Source organism: Stenella coeruleoalba (assembly GCF_951394435.1).
Source record: "Stenella coeruleoalba genome assembly, chromosome: 3".
Lineage (NCBI taxonomy): Eukaryota > Metazoa > Chordata > Mammalia > Artiodactyla > Delphinidae > Stenella > Stenella coeruleoalba.
In genome coordinates this window covers 114,752,587-114,775,132 of record NC_137148.1, presented here as the reverse complement: position 1 = coordinate 114,775,132, position 22,546 = coordinate 114,752,587, and the positions used below count along the sequence as shown (strand labels likewise).

Sequence of the window (22,546 nt, the reverse complement as noted above, 5' to 3'; positions counted from 1 at the left end):
TACTCAACCTCACTTGTACCACTGTTTTTGCTCATCAAATTGACAAACATAAAAATATACATAATATCCATTGGTGAAAGTTTAAGCAAATGGGCATTCTCCTATACTGTTCATAAAGACTCTTCTGAGGTAGTTTTGGTAATATCTATCAAATTTTAAATGCATTGCTCTTTTTTTAAAAATTTATTTTATTTATTTTTGGCCATGTTGGGTCTTCGTTGCTGCGCAGGCTTTCTCTAGTTGTGGCGAGCAGGGGCTACTCTTCATTGCTGTGCGGAGGCTTCTCACTGCGGTGGCATCTCCTGCTGCGGAGCACGGGCTCCAGGCGCGCGGGCCTCAGTAGCTGTGGCACGTGGGCTCGGTTGTTGTGGCTCACGGGCTCCAGAGCGCAGGCTCAGTAGTTGTGGCACACGGGCCCAGTTGTTCCGCGGCATGTGGGATCCTCCCGGACCAGGGCTCGAACCCGCGTCCCCTGCATTGGCAGGCGGATTCTCAACCACTGAGCCACCAGGGAAGCCCCTGCATTGCTCTTTAACTCAGCAATTTTGTTTCTAGGTATCTGTTATATATAAATATACACATGAGTATACAATTATTGAACTATTGTTTTTAATAGAGAGAACTGGAACAATATATTATAGAACATTATAGTATGATCCTATTTATGTTAAGAAAGATAACTGAGTGTGTGCATTTTATAAATGTATAAAAAGAGGTCTGGGAGGATATACTTCATAGGATTACTTTTAGGGAATGGAGTAAGATTAAGGGATAAAGAGAAATTTTTACTTTTTATTCTTTACTCTTCTAAATGTTTTGAATTTTCCCAACAACTATTATTTTTTATTTGAAAAAACAATTTTAAAAAATGGTGGTGGTGTGAGTTAGACCATCCCTCAGCCCCATGGTGAGTACTTGTTTAGTGCCAAGTTTATAGTTGGGTACAGCCAAGCACTTCTTAGATCTGGAAGGGTGGGCAGAGCTTGTATTTAAGAAGCAAAACTTCCTCTTTATGGTTTGGGGTTTGGATTGTTGGACCATTGAACCCAAGTGACCCCTTCTGAAGACAGCAGGACTGCATGGGAGTGAGGAGAGGTGTTTCAGGAATCTTCTGTCCTACACAAGGTGCTCTGTTTAAAAAAAAAGAAAAGAAAGAAAGAAAGGAAGGAAGAAAGAAAGAAAGAAAAGAAACAAAGAAAGGTCTTGGACTCTTTGGAAGAGTCAAGGCAACCTCATAATTACAGCACCTCAGAATCCAAGACTCCTGGGCTGGCAGAGAACCTTCCAAGTTCATCTGTCTCTCTGCTTCCTCACAGGTCAGCATGTCAGATTTTATCAGACATGCCAGATCCTGAATGATGAAATTTCTCTTCAGGTCTTAGGGAGCTTTCTTGGATTACAGGTGCCCACCAATTTCTCTGTGGTTGCACATTTAGTTCCTACCACTGTGTGAAATACCTGAGTGAGAAAACAGATAAAACCTCTTATTTAAGATAGGGATAGGAACTGAAAGAAAGGGAATCCTGTTTTCCTGCTCATCAGTAAGTTGCCCCAACTCTGAAAAGAGGTACTCGGGGTTAAGAAAAGTATCACTCTAATATCCTTCAGAACTCCCTGATTTTAGATTGTACACAGAGGAGGAATGGCACCAAAGTACTGGCAAAGGTCTGCACAGGGTGTGATTGTACTACATTTCATTACATGGCTAAATATTTTAACATTTAAAAAACTGCAAACAACATCTATATAAAAGAGAGTGTATAACAAATATATAATATATAAATATAAAAACAATTTGAAGAGTAATTATGAAAAGCAAATCCCATGTACCCTTCACCCAGATTGAGAAGTAGAATATTATAAAACTTTGGAAGGTCCATGGTAGGGCTGCCAGCACTGTGGTACAAACTGAGCACTGCACAAAGGTTTTTGCCAAGGTGGGGTAGATTTCCTCCTGGAGGATGGGGGCCTTTCCCTTGGGTACAAAAGCTCTTGGCTGCTGCTAGGCTGTTGGCCCACAGAGAATGATCCTTTTTCTCTTTCCCAAAGAGGCTACTTACAGCCTTCTGCAGCCCTGTTCCTGGGGGGCATTCCACCTATGTGCTCCGTACCCTCTACTAGAAGGAACAATTACACTGAATTTTGGATTAATTGTTCTCTTATTTTTCTTTATCATTTTACCATATGTGTATGTATCCCTAAATTGTCTACCTCTCTTCTTTTTCTCCTAAAAATGCCATTCGCCATTGTATTCATTTTTGAGTATTGCTCTAACAAATTGCTACGAACTTAGTAGCTTAAAACGACACAATTCATATGTGGGGGCAGCGGGTATATGGGATGCCTCTGCACCTTCCACTCAGTTTTGCTGTGAACCTAAAACTGCTTTAAAGTATATATATATTTTAAAAGGGCATTAATTACTAGCATAAGGGGAGCTGGGAACTCTCTGTTCAGTCTTTGCAACTTTTTATGTAAATCTAAAATTATTATGAAATAAAAAGTTTTCTTATAAAAACAAAAACAAAAACAACCAACCACTATCTTACAGTTCTGTGGGTCAGAAGTCTGACTTGGGTCTCGCTGAGTTAAAATCATGGCTCTAGGGGAAAACCTAGGGGCCTCTAGAGGAGAATTATTTTCCTTGCCTTTCTCAGCTTCTAGAAGCTGCCCACATTCTTGGCTCGAGGGCCCCTTCCCTCCTCAAAGGCAGCAATGGTGGGTTGAGTCAGTCCCACATTTAATCATTCCAATCTGTCTCTTCTGCCTTCCTCTTCCATTTATAAAGACCCTGTGATTACACTGGGCCCACCCAGATAATCCAGGATAACCTCCACGTCTCTGGGTCAGTTGATTAGCACCCTTTATTCCTCTCTGCCGTGTAACCTAACATATTCACAGGTTCCAGGGAGTAGAGTGTAGACACCTTTGAGACATTGTTCTTCTGCCTCCTACAACCACCTTTGTGCACACCTTTGTCACATGCTTGTCCTGCCCACCATCTAAAACACTTTTATTCTTTTGGTTCTTTTTTACAAATACCTCACTCCATATTTGTCTGAGTTGTTTTCTGAACAAGTGAAAAGAATAAATACTCTTAGTTTGATCTAGTGACAGAGTTTGGACACAAAGTAACATTAAATATATTCTTTGGATGTTAGACTCTGGGCATTTATCAATACCTTCAAGTTGAACTTGAGGAGCAAGTAAAGTAATTCAGATATTACCAGTTAAGCTCCCTGTTGTTTCCAACCTTTTAAGTTGTAAAATGAACACGTTTAAAAAAAAAAGCAGAAACCATAAATGTACAGTGTGAAAAGAATTCTAAAGCAAACATCTGTGTAAACAGTGCCCAGTTCAAGAAATAGCACATAGACAGCACCCCTTCCCCAAAGTTCCCCTCGTGGTCCTTGTCTATCACTTACCATTTCGCTTCCTCTTAGAGATAAACCACTACCCTGACTTTTATGGTAATAAGTTGCTTGCCTTTTCTTTATAGCTTTACCACCAAAGTATGTACCTCCAAACAATATAGTTGAGTCTTGTCTCATTTTAAATTATATAAAAGAGCCATAGTGTATGTTTCTTTTGTATTTATTAACCTTGGGTATTATAAAATTCAGCCATGTTCTTATCTGTAGGTTTAAGTCTAGTTCACTCATTTTTTCATTGCTGTATGTATTTCATTGCATGGTCCATTCTTCTGTTGCTGGAATTTTGTGTTGTTTCCATTTTGGGGCTATCACAATCACTGTAGCTGTGAACATTTTTGCATATGTATTCTGGTACTACATGCACATAATTATCCAGGGTATATACTCAGGAGTAGAAAGGCTTAGTCAGAGTTTTTTGGTCTTCAACTTTAGTGGATCATGCTAAATTGTTTTCCTGCTGTTAGTGAATGACAGAATCTATTGCTCCACATCCTTGCTAATACTTGGTATTGTCAGACTTATTAATTTCAGCCATTCTGATGGGTATATTGTGGTGGATGTACAGTTGTATTTCATTTTAGTTTGCTTTCCCTGGTTACTAATATGGTTGAATATTATTCATATATTTATTGGCCATTTGAATTTCCTCGTATGTGCAGAACCTATAAAAAAAGGTTTCTTTTGGTGCAATTTTATATTGGATTGTCTGCATTTAAAACTTTTTATTTGATTTCTGGGAGTTCTTTATATAACATGGATAATACTCCTTTTTGGGTTGAATTCTTTGTAATTAACTTTTCCAGTTCTTTGGCTAGTGTTTTCACTCTCTTTATGGTGTCAAATAAAATGTAGTTGAATTTATTACTCCTTTATCTATGGTATCAGAATTTCTGTTTTAAGAATCATGAAGACATTCTCCTATAATTACTTTTTCTGAAGCTTGTTTTAAAGTATTTTTATTGTGAAATATTCATATAGAAAAATGCCCAAACTTAAGATATACAGAGCTCAATAATAATTTAGTACAGACACCCATGTAACTACCACTCAAATCAAGAAATAGAACATTGTTTACAACCCAGATAAAACATTCTTGCTCCTCCTTCCCAAAGGAACCACTACCGTGACCTCCATGTTAATCACTTTTTGGCCTTTTTAAAATAAATAGCTTTTCCACCTCAGTATGTATCCCTAAATATGATCATTTCGTTTTTTTCTTTTTGGAAAAACACTGTTATATTTAGCTTTAATTTAAAAAAATATAGGGAGCTAATTTTTACTTAAGATTTTTTTCAAGTATAAAGTACATATAGAGAAGCATACAAATCATAAGACAGCTGGATAAATTGTCCCTAAGTGAATATACCCATATAATCACCTCCTAAGACATAGAATATTTCCTCATAACTCCTCTCCCAATAACTGACTCCTTCCTTCCCCCAAAAGGTTTCCTTCCTTAAACAAAATCCTGAATTCTAAAACCATAGTTTAGTTTCTCTGCTTTTGAGAATTTTTTAAATGAAATCATACAGTCTGCATTTGTGTCTGGCTCTTTTCATTTAAATTATTTTTGTGGAATTCATCATGTTGTTGCTTGTAGCTATAGTTTGTTCATTTTCATTGTTGTGTAGTATCATATGGTATAAATACACAAGAATCTATCATTCATTATTCTATCATTGACAGCTACTTGAGTTTCCATTTTTTTGCCATTATGAAAAAAGCATATATGCACATTTCTAAGTATGTCTTTCAATGCCTATGTGCACATATTTTATTGGGTATGTGTGACATTGATGAAGTTTAGAGTACATGTATATTTAACTAGTCTGAATATATATATTATATATATGTGTGTGTGTATATATATTATATGTATGTATATATATATAATATATATACTTTTAATCTTTTTAAAAAAGTTTAACTTTTCTGTGTTCTTATGTTTTAATTATGTTTTCAGTAAACAGCACTTAACTCCATTAAAAAAATTTAGTTTGACATTTTTTGCCTTTTGAGAAGTTAATATAGTTACATTAATTGTAATCACTCAAATATTTGGATTTGTTTCTGCTAGTTTTTTACTATTTGTCCTGCTTTTAAAACTTCTTATCCTTTTTTTGAATTAAGTTCCCTCCATTTCATTTTATCCCCTGTAATCAACTAGAAGTTATACATACTGTCTTATTTATTTTAGTGATTACATAGAAATTTTGACATGCATATCTAACACAACAAATTATAAATTTAATACATTTGGCCTCCTCTAAACAACCCAAAGCCTTATAATACTTTAACTCCTTTCATCCTCTTCCAGTATATGTACAATTATTCAGTAATAGTTGAATTTAGACATTATTGCTATTATTTTATTATTATTATTATTTTTTGCTGCATTGGGTTTTTGTTGCTGCGTGCGGGCTTTCTCTAGTTGCAGCAAGCGGGGGCTACTCTTTGTTGCGGTGTGTGGGTTTCTCATTGTGGTGGCTTTTGTTGCGGAGCACAGGCTCTAGGCGTGCAGGCTTCAGTAGTTATGGCATGCAGGCTTCAGTAGTTGTGGCGCACGAGCTCTAGAGCATAGGCTCAGTAGTTGTGGTGCATGGGCTTAAGTTGCTCGTGGGATCTTCCTGGACCAGGGATCGAACCCATGTCCCCTGCATTGGCAGGTGGATTCTTAACCACTGTGCCACCAGGGAAGTCCCATATTGCTATTATTTTGGACAGTTAGTGTTTGTTTAAATTTACAGAATGTTTACAATTTTCTTTGGTCACCATTACTTCTTGCATTTTGGAGCTTCCTTCTTGGATGACTTTTCTTTTTCCATATGTACATCCTTTGGCATGTCCTTAATGAATATCTATTGGTAGTACATTCTTTTTTTAAATCTGAATTTTATCTAATTTTTTCAGTTCTTATATTGTTTATCTGAAAATATTTTTGTTTTGCTCTTATCCTTAAACTGTTTCACTGGATTTGGAGTTGATTTAACATTTTGAAGATACATTCCAATGTCTTCTGACTTCTGTTGTTGCTGTTGAAAAATCAGCTGTCAGCTAATTGTCATTTCTTTGAAGATTAATTTGTCTTTTCTTCTGCCTAATTTTAAGATCCCCTCCTTCTCTGATGTCATGAACTTTCACTATGAGGTGACTAAGTGTGGATTTCATTTAAATTTTTTGGCATAGAAATTTTTGATCTTCCAGAATTTAGAATATTTATCATCAATTCTGGAAAATGTTCAGCCATTATTTCTTTGAATACTGCCTTCCTCCATTCTCTCTATTATCTCCTTCTTGAATTTTAATTAGATATTTGTTGAATCTTACCCTATCCTTCATGCACCTCAACCTCTTATATTTTCCACTTCTTTGTCTCTCTGTGTTATATCTTGCAAATTCTTCAGATGATCTTTCAGAACACGAATTCTCCCTTCAGCTGTCAAATCTGATGGTTAACTTGTCCTTTGGGTTTCTAATCTCAATTATCATATTTTTAAAATTACTGTAGGTTCATCTGGCTCTTTTTCAAATCTGCCTGATCAATTTTGATAGTTTCTTATTTCTTCATTATCTTTATTTCCTCTAATTCCTTTAAAAATATTAAACATTCTAATGGAAAAACTGTTTCTATACTCATAACACTTTTGACACCAAAAGTGTGGGTTTTCCACACAAAACAATTCTCTAATTCTCTGCAGACATCAACTGGGTGTCCTACAATTTTAGTCAATTCTAAAACTACCTGGAGTTAACACAGACTCCATAGGTTAAAGGCTCAGTCCCACAAGACTGCTCCCCTCCCTTAAGATACCAATCACGTAGTGGGTCCTCAAGTTACCCACACTTTTGTCTTAATTGGGTACACATCAGGGGTTCCCATGACCCTCTTCTTAAGTTTGATAATTTTCTATAATGGCTCACATAACCCAGGGAAACACTTTATTTTCTATTACTGGTTTATTATAAAGGATATTATAAAGGATGCAAATGAACAGCCAAATGAGGTACCTAGGGTGGGATCCAGAAGTGTCCTGAACTTAAGAGATTTTGTCCCTGAGAAGTCTGGGGTGTACCATTGTCCCAGCTCATTGATGCATTCACCAATCCAGAAGTTCATCAAATCTTGTTGTTCAGAGCTTTTATAGAGCTTAATTTCCAACTCTCTTCCCTTCACAAGAGCTCAGGTGTAGGGTTGAAAATTGTAACCTTCTAATCCTTTGGTCTTTCTGGCATCAGCCCCATCCAGAGGCTATAGGGCCCCACCATAAATCACCTAATTAGCATAAACTCAGCGATGATGGAAAGGGACTTGTTATGAATAACATAATACAATTCTCTTATCCCTACCACTTAGGAAATTACAAGGGTTTTAGAAGCTCTGTGCCAGAAACTGTGGACAAAGACCAAATATATATTTCTTCTTATGTCACAATATCACAAATACACTTTTTTTTTTTTGTGGTACGCGGCCCTCTCACTGTTGTGGTCTCTCCCGTTGCAGAGCACAGGCTCCGGACGCACAGGCCCAGCGGCCATGGCTCACGGGCCTAGCCACTCCGCGGCATGTGGGTTCTTCCCGGACCGGGTCACGAACCCGCGTCCTCTGCATCGGCAGGCGGATTCTCAACCACTGCGCCACCAGGGAAGCCCACAAATACACTTTCTTTATATATGATATTTGATAACTAGACTACTTGCAGTCGTTGCAGGTATTATTCTGAAGTTCATTATTTCCTTGTGTTTTTAGTGATATTTTAATATGAGATCATATTTCTATAGGAACCTTACCTGTAGGATTTTTAGAGAAGATTTACTTTTGCTTACACAAGGTGCCTGGGGCACTAAAGTGATCACCTTTATGGTTTTCAGCTCAAGGTTTTCTGGGTCACACAGGTAGTGTGAAATTCTAGCCCCCCACAATATGCTTGCAAACTTGTTTAGGAATTCTCAGAGGGGAGTTGTTTTCTTTTTTTTCTATTCCATCCACAGATAATGTGGAGACAGTCAGGTATCCTTACCTTTTCCCTCTGTAGGTCAGGTTTTTTCCTTAATCTACTACTGAGGATGTAGCCCTTCAGTTTTGGGGAGGTCTTAGTTTAGGGGAGGTTGCCAGTGTGATATATGGGCAAGATGACAGGGGCCCAGAGAATGGGGATGTCTTATTCAATCCAGATGAGGTCACAGAGGCTGCCTAGGTAAGGTGACACTTAGGACACTTAAACTGAACTCAGGCTTATTAAACAATAAATGGGAGTTTGCCATGCAATGGGCATAATTACACTGTGTTCACCACAAGGCAAGAATCATGTCCAATGTGTACACTGCTGTGTCTCTAGAACTTAGCATAGTACTTTGCACATACTAGGTGCTCAATTAATGTACTTAAGTGTATCAATGAGTAAGAAGTATCAGAGTATTCCAAATGGAGGGAAACAATGCATATAAAGCAAATAAGAAGAAACAAATAACAAAACTTTATTAAAAATAACAAATTTGGTTAAACCAAGGGCCATTTCTTTTTTCAACAAGTGTTTTTACAATAGTTGTCTTTGGTAAGACCCTTATTTGGGATACAGACAGTGCCACACTCTAATAGGGATAATAAGACACATGCATAATAACTATAATACTTCTCCCCTGTGTACACAGTTTAGTTTCTGTCTCACTATGAAAGGCTAAAATAAGGGTATGAGGCTTCATGCTTCATAGCCTCTCTGCTGATGAGCTTGGGGATTGGGAAAACACTAAATGCTTCTGCAAATCATTATTCCCTTGTCTTTAGTGGAAAAGAGTAGTCAGGTGTGAATGGTTGGCAAAATGTGGTTGTAGTTTGATTGCAATCTGCAAATATTTGTGCTGTCAGTTTGCCACAGAAGGTGTGGTCCTCATGAAAGGACTCTGAGGAACCTGGCTAGTCAAATGGTATGAAGGCTCAAAAGCATAAGGCCTCTAAGGAAGAGGTGGGGTATGCAGAATGAGAAGACCTTCCTACCTGAATTTCTGGCTAAAGGGGCAGCCCATGGTATTGTAAAGGCCATAGTCTTTTCTGTTTCCTTTACATGGATATAGGGAGAGGGAAGAGGAGAAAGGGATATTAATTCTTTTTTTAAAAAAAAACAGTAAAAGTTCCCACTGTGGAAAAAATATTTATTTAACTATAGAAATTTAATTAAGAAACCAAAACAACTTAGCCTTATAGCTGATGATCTCATTGGCTTATCCCATTGTCATACACTGAATTCTGAGTTATCAGGCCAAAAATGTGGACTTGGCAAAGATGAGAGTTACTGTCAATTGTTCCAGCTCCCCAAGCTGGATGGCACCAGTGGCTGTGTGACTGAATACAGAAGTTGAAATCAACGTCATGTTAACTTTGGTTCCATTCCGAAAACATTCTATTCCAGAGATATGTAAGATGAAGCTTTTTTAGGGCAGAGATCATGGTTACATCCCCTAATACAGTGCCTGGTCCTTAATAGTTGCTCAGGAAATATGTGGTGAATAAATAAATGCACAAAGGTTACCCTGGGTTGCAAAGATCAGAACAGTATTTGCCATTATTTTGGAGGTTGGCGTGGGATTCGCACACCCTGGAACAGTTTCTTCTCTTTGCAGCTAGTATTATTTTTTTTGTTTATGAAGAACAAGCATTCTTGCACACTGGCACAATGGTCCTGGGGAAAGTGACACAGACAGATTTCCACTGCATTCCTCAGAAGACCCAGCAATACCACTCTCTGATGGTGAGTGTCTCTTTATCAGAAGATTTAAATTTGAGGGGTTTAGTCTTTTCTTTTTTGCCAGTAGTGGTGAGTACTTCAAGAACAAAAAAATGAATTGGCCAAGTTTGATTGAATTTGATAGCATTTTACTGCTCTGCAGGAGTCAGGGTAGTTACAACCTCATCTCCCTGTGCAGCAGTTTTTCCCACACACAAAACTGCAAGTATCTTCTCATCCTTATCTACATTTATGTCTAATTCTATTAGTGGGCACTGTAAATATATTTCTAATTAGGGAGGAGGTATGCTTGTGTTTATTGTAATTCCCAAGGTACAAAAGATGTTAAAAATAGTATCAAGAGTTTGGGGGTTTTTGGTGGTTCTTAGTTTTCACTTAAAAATAAATAGACAAGTATTTAGCAACTTCTGCCAAGAAAAATTTCCACATAGGGCCTCATCCCTAGCAATAAAAACCCAGATATGGCAGCAAAACATTTCCAGATACTTCTTTAGGTCTCTGAAAGCAGTATAGGAGAGAGGAGTAAAAAATTATAGTATACAGGTTATAAAACACTTTATACATGCCAATTCATTTCAGTATTATTTTCCCTATTTCTCCAATGGGGACTCTAAGGTACATTTAGGTTAAGTACCTTGACCAGAGTCACATAACTAGTATGTGACAGGGCTAGAACTCAAATGTAGGTTTTCTTATTACAAGTTCAGTGTTCTTATTCCAAGCCCAACATTCATAAGTTTTAAATGTTTGTTGTGTCTATTTTCCTTTCTAAGTAATAGTGTTCATGGGATGTGGGGGAGGTGATGGGATATGTCTTTTTGGCTCTTGCTGGCTACTGTGGCTCCAGTGTCTTATGAACATTGTACTAAAAAAGATAATAGCAGCCTTGACTGAACAAAAATTAATCTATGCTAGTACTTAAATAGCCTTGGTCAGAGATGAGATCAGTAAGGGTGAGGAGGACAGCTAAATAATGAAAGTTTCCTTATTGATGGCACAAGAGATGGGCCCAACATTCTACTACATCTGAAAGAGCTGAATTCAATCAAACTAATCTAGGTAGGGTTGGGGGGCGGGGTGGGCAGGAAAGAAGTCCATTTGCATTCTCTTTGAATAATAAGGGTATCTGTTGTAAAGTGACTACAGAGACAGCTACTCCCTGACTTCAAGTCTCATCCCAGTGACACTGGTGACCCTGGGGAGGCACACGTGCTGAAGTCTTCCCTAGTATCTAGGACATGGTATGGGGTTGTAGCAAAGATATTTCTTTTATGGTGATTTGACCTAGGACTTGACTTCTGAGAAGCATAAAGCCTCTGCTCAAACTGGGTAAAATGTTTGTTTCCTGGGCTATGAAAGTCATCTTGCAAAGAAATAACTAAAAAATCTCACCTCAAGTAATAATTTTCCTGGCAGGCCTCACCTCCAGAAGTCTTAGAAATATACCAGTCACTTCTCATCCTGCCCAAACAGCTATCTGAAATGCTGTTTCTAACACATAGTTATATATTAAATTGTGACCTCTACATCTACTGGTAAAGCATTTGTAGGAAGAATGAAGAAAAAGTGATGTAATTTTAAAGTATTCTCTTAGTGACTCCCAAATGTAGAAATTCTATTTGTTACAAGATACTAAATCTGAAGTTACACTATCAGCCAGATAATTCTTTGTCGTGGGGAGGGCTGCCCTGTACATTGCAGGATGTTTAGCAGCATCCTTGACCCCTACCCGCTGGATGCCAATAGTACCTCCTGAGTTTTGACAACCAAAAATGTCTTCAGACTTGGCCATAAAAATTATCTCCAGTTGAGAACTATGTTTTAACCAAAGCACCAAGATATTACAGAAAAAAAGACTCCACCCCCTCTGCCCCCCCAAAAAACTCTAGGGCTTCCCTGGTGGCTCAGTGGTTGAGAGTCCACCTGCCAATGCAGGGGACACGGGTTCGTGCCCCAGTCCGGGAAGATCCCACATGCCGCGGAGCGGCTGGGCCCGTGAGCCATGGCCGCTGAGCCTGCGTGTCCGGAGCCTGTGCTCCGCAACGGGAGAGGCCACAACAGTGAGAGGCCCGTGTACAGCAAAAACAAAAACAAAAACAAAAAAACTCTAAGTAAAGTGAGTTCTGAAATGGACTATCCCTAGAAATGAGAGAATTTAGGCAAAATCAGGTAGATAACTAACTCTAAAAACTCACAAGTTATAAAAGGTCAGGTGAGAATTACTGAGGAGTATTTCTTTGGAGACTGTTGCTGGTATGCTGTGATTCTTACCACAGCCACTTGCCTGCCTCTTACCTCAAGCCTAGTGAGAGGAACCTTCAGTGGAACTACTCAGAGTACTTGTACTTGGGATGTGTCTCTTGCAGTTAAAGGGGCACAGAGGACTTGTGTCTGTCTCCTGCCTGAAAAATAAAGAAGACAAGACAGGCTGGCAGCTGTTCTGGCAGCAGAGCAGAGGAATGCTGAAGCTGCCTGCACTGGGATTGGCCTATATTCCCAAGTTTCTTTGGGCAAGAAGTGGATGAGAGCTTCGTGTCGACCAGGTGTGGATAATATAGAGCTGCCGTTAGCCTAAACACCATCAGAAAAAAAGCTCTCCCTCGGCCAGACACTTCACTTCCGTCTGTTGGAAAATAATCTCACTAATTTAGTTTGGACAAAACACTTTACTGCCACCTGCTGGAATACTGTCAAAATAAATATACAAATCCACATGGGTGATGTGCATGGCAGGCACTCCCTAGGGTATGGAGTGCATAACCTTGCACAATGTGGGGTGGTCCCAGAGCCACTTACAAATGGGCCACTGTGAGAGCTACCTTAGATTCTATCTGACAGGTCCTTACTGAGAAAAACAGGTTTCAAGAGGTAAGAAGTTGGAAGTGGACCACCAGATTCTTAGGGACTGAAAGAGTAAAAAAACTGCCAGAATAAAATGCTTTTGCTCAGACCAACCAAGGTTACTATGGGTGAGAAACCACCAAAGAATGGGGATGGTGGTGTTTCTGAAAACCTTAAAAGCATCCATCTGAAAAAAAGGCAGCTTTAAACATCTACCAGGCCGAGTGTGAAACCATCACATGGAAGTAAAAGTTACAAATTTTCCTGCTCCCCTTTCTTTTCCTCTCTCTCCACCCATTTGGCTCTGGTTGGTAAGCTGGGAGAGAACAAGAAAGACCAGGCATGATGCCTCTCCAGGGCAAGCAGTTAGCCAACTGTCCCAAGCTGGTGAAGAGGGAAGTTTCACTCTTTCTGATTCAACAACCATAGGACTTTCTATTCCTAATAGAGACCACAGAATTCATGGAATCTATCTGAGTCAGGTACATGACACATTGGCTCCACTGTATAGGTTTAAAGGGATGAGGAAATTAAAAAATAAAGGTTTTTTGTTTTGTTTTTTAAAATTATACCCCTGAATCCTGTATGTTGAACATACTGGTTACATATTATAAAGCAGGATCTGGAAAAGATATCTTCCAAGGATATGTTTTTGAGTTTTACAGGGGAAAATGTTATTTGAATCAATTCATTTGTTGAGAGCCCATACTTTGGGAGTAGGGCACATAAATGCAAGGGAGTCTCTGTCGTCTGGGTGCTTACAGTCTTGGGTTTCATACTCAGAGTAATGTAACTATTACTGTCAGTTATGTCAGCAAGAGCCTGTGTTGAATAGGCAGGGCAGGTTCAGAAGGGTTTTTACTCTAATGATTTCCTCTCATGATATTTTTACTCGCTTATGATTAAGCTTTAGAAGCGACATGTTGCCCCTGTTCTTCAAGCATGGAATCACAGGTAAAGCTTCCATTTAAGACGTTTAAAGAGAGGTGCAAGGCTAAATGCATAGGTTGCGTCTTGATTGGGCTGCTTTGAAACCAGAGTCTGTCTGGTCCTCAGTTTGGCAGATTCAGACACTTACATTTCACTTTATTCAGGCTTAATCAGGCTCTGAGAATTTAATTTGGGTAAAACAACTTTATAATTCAACCCAATGAACAGAAGCTGATTTATGAACCATGATGTGAATTTACTGAGAAAAACCGTATTGCTAGTATAACTGGTACCAGTCATGTGCTTTGGACAATTGCTTCTTACTGCATGTGTTGATTTAATTGAGAGCCCTTGAGCGATGGGAAGACTACCTGATAAGTGTGGAATCAGAGCATGGGTCTTTGTATGTTCTTAAATGATATCTAGAATTTAAGTTTACTAGGATATAAACTCACTGACAGGGATCTTATTTGCTGATATGTCCTAAGAGACTAGAACATGGTAAGCATTCAATAAGTATTTGTTGAGTAAGGGACTGAATCTGAACTAAGTTTTTTTAAACTGTTCTGATAATGGATGGGTATTGGTCCCGGTCATTAGAATCAGTAGCCCTTCTCCTAGACAGAATGCGAGCCCACAGTACATTCTTATTCAGATTCTGCTGGTTCTAGACTCTTAATGGACCCCATCCGTCTCTTATGACAGCATCAACTGGGCATGTGATACTTAAGTTACAGATGATTTATTTTACTCTCTCTGATGAAATTTGGGAGCCACCCTGACCTCTGTAACACATTTACAGATCATCTCATAAGGTGACTTTTCTTTTCTTTTCTTTCTTTCTTTCTTTTTTTTGGGGGGGGGGTAAATTTTGTCCCAAGTTCTATGAGGGTTCTTGTCTTACATTTTCCGGGTTTCTGACTTCCAGCTCGGGCAGGTAGGGGACAACTGAACTGTGGTAGTTTATATTTTTACAGACACCCAGAGTTCTTTGTGCAGGTGTGGATCTATCTACCCTCCATCAAGGAGTCTAAAGGCAGAACACTGCGTTTTACTCAATGGAAGATCTCAAAGCCCTTAACAAACTAAAGCAAAAAACGAGATTGTATGAATATTCATACCTTTGTGAACGCGTGGGAGCTGCACGGTCGGTCTGGGTGGCTATGCAAGCAAGTACAGACACCCCAGGCTCATAGAGAGCTCCTCATTCTTTCTGCCTTTCAGCTCTGCCTCTGAAATTCTGGTTTTGTATAGGAAGCTCTCTGTAAGCATATAGCCCGTTGACTTACATTTTCCCAGATGCTTTCGGCACCAGAGCCATCTATGTTCTCTCTGGAGTCTAGGTCTTGTCCTTAGGTGAAGAGGAAGGGTGGGGGCGGACAGGGTCCCCCATCTAACCTCCGTCGCTGAGAATGGGAACGTGACTCACCGCTTCAGTCTGCCCGGAGGTTTCTGTTAAGATCTCGGGCTCCTCACCTAGATAACGGCACCCGGGTTTTTCTGGCGTCCTGCAGGTGGGCATGCTCCCTCCGCAGAGACCAGGAGTGACCTCGGGCTGCCGGATTTGACCTTCATGACACCTACGCCCTCTCCCCACTTTCCTCTATCTTCTTTTCAACATCCCCAGACTGAGGACCCCCAGACACCTCCCTCCGGCCCGCGCCCTGCTTCTCACATCCTAACTCAAGGGACCAAATTTGGGGTGGGAGAAGCCCGGCGTCTCTAAAGCCCACGGACTCCAGGGCTGCGGCCGCGGGGCTTTGGGGGAGGCCCGCCCTAGCTACGCGCTCGCCCCGCCCCCGCCCGCGGGCCCGCCCCTCCCCTCCCATGTACGTCACGTCCGGCCCAGCCCCTGCCAGCCCTCCGCCCTCCGCCCTCCGCCCTCCGCTCTCCTCTCGCTCGCCGTTAAGGAGGCTCTGCGCCTCAGCTACAGCCTCCGTCTCCGCTCCAGCCGCATCCTCCGTGTCTCTGCCGCCGCCACCGCCGGGGGCATCCGGGGGTCGCCTAACGGGCTGGCCCTGCGCCACAGTCGTCGCTTCAGCCTCCCGCCAGTGGCGGCCACAAGAAGAAGCTCGCTGGCCGCGGAGCCACTTGGGGCCTCAGTTCTCGCCCTCTTTCAGTTGCCGCGGGTTCTGGAGAAGCGGCCGCGGCCGGGGAACTGGGCATCGAGGTTCCAACGGTAGGTGAACGGGCGGGTACTGCGCATGCGCTGGTCCCTGTAGCCGCGGCCCTCCCCCTTCTGCCTCCCCCCAGCTCCGTGTCCCACCCGCGCCGGCTTCAAGGGCTTTGCACCTCGGGGTGCGGGGGATCCCGGGCAGTGCCGTTGCAAGTGCGGCATTCCATAGAGAGGGCCCCCTTTCTCCTAGAGCAAGAGAAGGTGAAGATGTGCCCCTGGCAGCCAGGGGGTGTGGCAGTCTTCGATTTTTCAGCCGCTGCAGTGCGCGTGAGCGGGTGTGCCTTCTCACCTAGCTCCCCCAAAGTAGAAGGCACAGCTCCCCACCCTTGTTTGCTAGCCTCCCCTGCACCCCGGACCTGCGCCGCCTCCCTGCCCTTTTCCTTAAAGCTGGGCAGTGAAGTTGATGCAGAAAAAAAAAAGTGTGGTTTAATCTGGGCTCAACTGCGCCCCTTTTTAAGATCACGTGAGATGAGTGGTTGCTGACTTCCTTAGATCGTTCAGAAAATATAGCCAAAATTGGGCTGTTGGTGCACTGGGGACTTGTCTAGAATGCATTCTGCATAGGCCAGGCTAGAGAGGGTACAGCGCTGTTTCAGATGAGGCGCCTGGTTTCCAAGATAAGGTATTAGGAAATTGAATCAGTTGGCACACTTGCCCAGTGGGAAATTGGTAAACTTCAATTAAAAAATCAATTAAAAATCAAACTGACTTTTAGAAAGGCATTTCATTTGGCTCCCCATTATGCCGTCTAATCAATGAAAAAAGTACCTAAGATTGGGCACTTACCTTATTTTCAAGTTGATGATAATCTAAAAATGGCAACTGGAACCACAGTAATGCAGATAGATTATGAACATTAAATAGCTGAGATGCACTTACTTTTAAAAGTGGACATTAAAGGATGGTTTTGAATTATTGACTTTCTGGGTTAATGTGAGGCTGTGTCTTCAACTTTCCTTTTTGTAACCTTGCATGCAATACTTGTTGGCCTGGTTGTCTCTCAGGTACTGCATTTAGTAAGTGCGTACTAGCTGAATGGAATTGAATGAACTGGTTATTATTTGTATATCTATCGGGAGCTCCTTCTTACTTTCTTAATCTCTGCTGCTTTTAAAATTTGGGCAGTATTTTAAATAATTTAATTGTGTTACCAGTTAGGGATCTGGAACACATCTTAAATGCTTGGAAAGATGTAGAAAGGCTTATCAGTGTTACAAAATTCTTCCTTAGGTGAAGTAAATGTTACATTGTGTGTTTTTAACTGTATATGTAGTGTTTTATTTATTAATATGAGTGTATAGAGTTCTGTTATTTTTTCTATCTTTAAAATTTGTATTTATTTAAAAAATTAATAGGCAATTTTTTTTAATTTTTATTTTTTGCCGTTCGCGGGCCTCTCACTGTTGTGGCCTCTCCCGTTGCGGAGCACAGGCTCCGGACGCGCAGGCTCAGCGGCCATGGCTCACGGGCCTAGCCGCTCCGCGGCATGTGGGATCTTCCCGGACCGGGGCACGAACCCGTGTCACACGCATCGGCAGGCGGACTCTCAACCACTGCACTACCAAGGAAGCCCTAGGCAATTTTTAGAGAAGTTTTAGGTTCACAAAAACATCAGGAAGTACAGAGTTGCTACATATCTCCTCCCCCACTGCATGCAATTTTCCCTCTTTTTTATATCTTGTATTAGTATTAAGTGTGTTTTTATTGGAATGCCATTGTTTTAGGACAGAGAAAATGACTGAAATGGATATATTGTGACTTGTCAGTTTTTCCCCATCAATAAAATGACAGCTACTGTTATTATCATTTCTGAATAACCTCAGTCTGTGCATGGCTCCCCTTTGTTGTACCCTGACTTTAGTATTGGGAAACATAATAGGATAAATTGTAGCTATACTTTGAAAAAAATTGTGATAAATATACATAACGTAAAATTTACCATTTTAACCATTTTTAAGTGTACAGTTCAGTGGCATTAAGTACATTCACCGTGTTGTGCAACCGTTGGCACTGTCCATTTCCAGAACTTTTTCATCATCCCAAACAGAAACTCATAGACAGCAATTCCCCATTCCCTCTTCCTCCTAGCACGTGGTAACCTCTATTCTACTTTCTGTCTCTATAATTTGCCTATTCTAGGTACCTCATATAGGTGGAATCGTATAGCATTTGTCCTTTTGTGTTTGGCATATTTCATTTAGTTCATTTTCAGGGTTCATTCATATTGTAGCGTGTATCAGAATTTCCTTCCTTTTTAAGATTGAATAATGTATTCCATTGTGTGTATATACAACATTTAGTTTATCCGTTCATCTCTTGATGGATATTTGGATGTTTCCACATTTTGGCTTTTGTGAATAATGCTGCTATGAACTTTGGTGTACAGGTATCTGTTTGAGTCCTTGCTTTCGATTCTTTTGGGTACATAACCTAGGAGTGGAATTGCTGGTAATTCTGTGCTTAACTTTTCGAGGAACATCTAAACTGTTTTCCAGGTGTGCTGCATTTTACATTTCCATTAGGTGAGCTGCATTTTACATTTCCATTAGCAATGCACGAGGGTTCCAGTTTCTCTACATCTCCCCAACAATTGTTACTTCTCTTTGTTTGTTGGTTTGTTTGATAATAGGCATCCTAATGGGGGTGAACAGATATCTCATTGTGGTTTTGATTTGCATGTCCCTAAGAGTGATGCTGCACATCTTTCATTTGTGTATCTTCTTTGGAGAAATGTCTGTTAAAGCCCTTTGCTCATTTTTTAAATTGGTTTTTGTTTCTTTGTTGTTGAATTACTTTAAAAAAAAGTTACTTTAAAAAGTTATTTTGTACGTGCATTAAATCTTTTATCTGAAAACCTTATTGGTTCTTAAAATGAATGCAATACTGAAATTTAAAAAATAGAAATTGGGGTAAATTCCCTGGCAGTTCAGTGGTTAGGACTCCGCACTTCCATTACAGGGGGTATGGGTTCGATCCCTGGTTGGGAACTACCCGCATGCCATGCAGTGCGGCTAAAAAAATTAAAATAAATAAACAAATAAATAAATAAATAGAAATTGAAAATTTCTGTTTTACACATAGGTAAACAACAGAGATTTTACATCTGAAAAAGGTTTCCAATTATTTAGTAAGTCACAGTATATTAAGCTCTCAATTAGGTATATATCAATACCGAGAACTTATTTCCATAACCTCAGCATTACAAAGGGGCACGCATTAAATGAAGATCCTATCCTCACTAATGAGTAAGATTAATGCTCCTAAACTTTCCTTTGTTTATAAAGTATTTTGTTAACATGGCTAGGAGCAGAGGAGGGGATTACTGGATGGAGAAAAAGGAAGTGTAGTATTTACACATGAACTTGACCTGAATCAGTGTTCCCCAAGTGGCGCAGAAGGCCAATATGTGAGTAGGTTTACTTTGGGGCCTTATAGAAGAGCCAATTTGATTGGACATGGAAATAATGAAGGATTTTTGGAATGGAATGTAATAAAGGCAGGTTTAATGCACCAAATCATACTCACATGAGATATTAATGGTAATGGCATTAAGAGTAACTCATTATCAGATTTATTTATTCATTCACTGGATATTTTTCTCCTTCTAAATGTCAGAGATACATGAAGGAGCAAAACCCAAGCAGTTACTTGGTGATGGTTGCATAATTGTAAATTTACTAGACATTAAATTATACACTTGAAAAGAGTGAATTTTATGATATGTAAATTATACCTTAATAAAGCTGCTTAAAAAAGAAACAAAACCCATTAGTGGACTTTAAGGAACTTATACTCTGTTGGGAGAAAGAAACTTTAAACAAACACAGAAAGGACTATATAATAAAACTTGTGATGAATGTTTTGGAGCCAAGGAATAACATGTCCTAAGAAAAACTGACAGGGGATATCATTAGGTTGGATGGGTTGGAGAAGGCCCCTCCAAGAATGGGACTTAAGTAAGAGCGGAAGATGAGTAGGAGGAAGTGAGGGGGAGAGTGTTTGAGGCAAATGAACCAGCATGTATAAAAGTCTTAGGTTGAGGAAGATGCAGTGGCTTGACAAGATAATTTAATGAAATTTATTGGATTTCTACTAGAGAAGGAAATACCCTGAATCTTTTCAGACAGGTTTTTACCTAGTTTTAGTGTATATTTTCTTTTTCTTTTGTATATGATGTATAATAATTCTTATATTTTTGGTTTTAAACAGTTTTCAGAGAGATGTCTGTCTGGTTTCTATTGCCCTTTTCTGGAATAGAAAAATAGAAAATAGAAAAACTTGAGTTGTTTACTTATTCTTAAAATATGTATTTTTGCTTTTATGTATCAATTGAAAAGTAAAAGTAAAAATAAAACTGAAAAACACTTGTTGATTGACATAGTAGGTGCTTAATATTTAGGGGGAAGGATGAGAGGAGGTTCTTTTTGGACACCAGTCATAGTGGATTAAAAATTTGGAAAGGTGAAAGAGCTCAAATTTAGGATCAGATAAGGTGAGAGAATTTTTATAGGAAAAGCAGACCATATAGTGGTTCATTATAGAATCACTTTTGAAACTAATGATTTCAAAAGATATATATTTTTTATGTTAAGGAGTATTCTAGTGTTTGAATAATGATTTTTGATTAGCAAGTACAGAATATTTAAGTGTTTTATGAATCACCTTTACGAAGTATCGTTTCATACATTTCAGTGAAATTTCAAACAGTATTTTCAGTTTTGGTTGTAGTCATTGTTGCCTGAAAGAGCATCAGCCTAAAGGGCAGCAGACTTAGAGTTCTACTCACTAGTTTAGTGACCTACTCACTAGTTAAGTGACTTTAAACCAGTTTCTTCAGCTCTCTGAGATTTTTTTTGTTTCTTTTCTGAGAAAAAGTGATAATCTGCCATGCTTATCTCACAGGGGATGGTTGTGAGGATTCAGTTGGATAGTGAACTGGAAAGTATACCAGAAGTGATAGCATCATTTCAGATACTGGAGTTCTGCTGTTGTGTAGTGTTCTCAACACAGGAAATAAAGATGAAATCATATTTTTTGCTCTCAAAGTTTATAAGCAAGTGGAAAAGACAGATACAAAAAATAAGTATAGTCAGTGCTTTTTCGTTCATTTCCCAGGTTCCTTTTTTTTCCCCCCAGCACAGTTTTTACACAGTCAGTGCAGAAAGAGAATGTTGTTCTCTCAAGGGACCCATTTGGCTAGAACAAGTTGTGGAATTACCTCCAATGGTAAAAAGAAAAAAGAAAAAAAAAGTGTATTGTAGTTTTGTATTAAAGAACAATAAGAAATGATATGCTAGTCTTCTTAAGACTGTACTCATTAGTAGGCCCTAGGTGAGCACGTTTTCAATGGAGAAACATGAAAGGTGAAAAGTTACCAGAATAGAGGAGTCTTGAAGAGTCAACATTTGTCAAAATTGAGATTATATGCATGCATATAATTGACTGGAATATGTGCTCTCTTTACATATATATGCTTTCTCAGGTATTTTGTGTTGCCCTCTAAATTGTAGAGCTGGTATTTTTGGGGGGGCCAGTCATTGTGTTGGTGCTTAGTGGGAAGAGCTAATTTAACACATAACTCACTTTGACTTAATAGAAGATCATGCTAGAGTAGTGATCAGTGACCTTGGAGTGAATGTGGGGTAAAGGAACCTGTTGGGAGCCAGCTTGCTCCAGCACATTACAGGCTTACCCTTTCATCAGGAGACAGCATTTAAAGTGTCACCTTTTCTCATACTTTCATGAGTAAGATTAAACATCCCTCTACCACTCTTACCTGTTTTTCATGCACTGATATGTGAACCTTCTAAAACTCTACATCTGACCGATAAATATCTCAAAAGGTCATCCTTCATCCTTTGGGGAAGTTTGGAGACTAACTTTAGGTACGTTATGGTTTCCTTGGCTTTTTTAAATTTTTTTGCAGTATGCGGGCCTCTCACTGTTGTGGCCTCTTCCGTTGTGGAGCACAGGCCCCGGACGCGCAGGCTCAGCGGCCATGGCTCATGGGCCTAGCCCCTCCGTGGCATGTGGGATCTTCCCGGACTGGGGCATGAACCCGTGTCCCCTGCGTCGGCAGGTGGACTCTCAACCACCGTGCCACCAGGGAAGCCCTCCTTGGCTATTTGAATCAGAATTGTGGCTGATTTACAAGTAAATGTGAGAGGAGTTCTTTTTGCCTTTGTAATACTGCTTTTTATTGTTCTGGTTTCTTAAGACTTAAGTTACTGTCATTAGAAAGATTTGCAGTTAGATCCAGCAGCACATTCTAGCATCACCATTTACAAATATTGACGTTTAGCTCAGTGACTTGAGGCTCACAGTACATGTAAAACGGGAATAGTGCCTGCCTCATAGCATTCTTGTAGGTATGAGAAATAACTTGTGAAGTACTTACAGGTATTCCATAAATCATAGTTCCTTTC

The 22,546-nt window shown here is 39.8% G+C and overlaps 1 protein-coding gene across 15 annotated transcripts in view; it reads left to right on the top strand.

Moving 5' to 3' along the window:
- FAM13B (family with sequence similarity 13 member B) overlaps positions 1-22,546 on the top strand; it is a 111,909-nt gene that overhangs the window by 9,126 nt on the left and 80,237 nt on the right. For 5 of the 15 annotated variants that reach the window (XM_079916067.1, XM_079916066.1, XM_079916075.1 and 2 more), the window contains exon 1: positions 15,622-16,124. The exons of 2 other annotated variants lie outside the window; for them this stretch is intronic. The gene's annotated coding sequence lies outside the window, so the exon portion shown is untranslated. Of the gene's footprint in view, positions 1-15,617; positions 16,125-22,546 lie in introns of those variants that run through there. 8 more of the 15 variants (XM_079916076.1, XM_079916064.1, XM_079916071.1 and 5 more) reach the window with 4 other exon arrangements.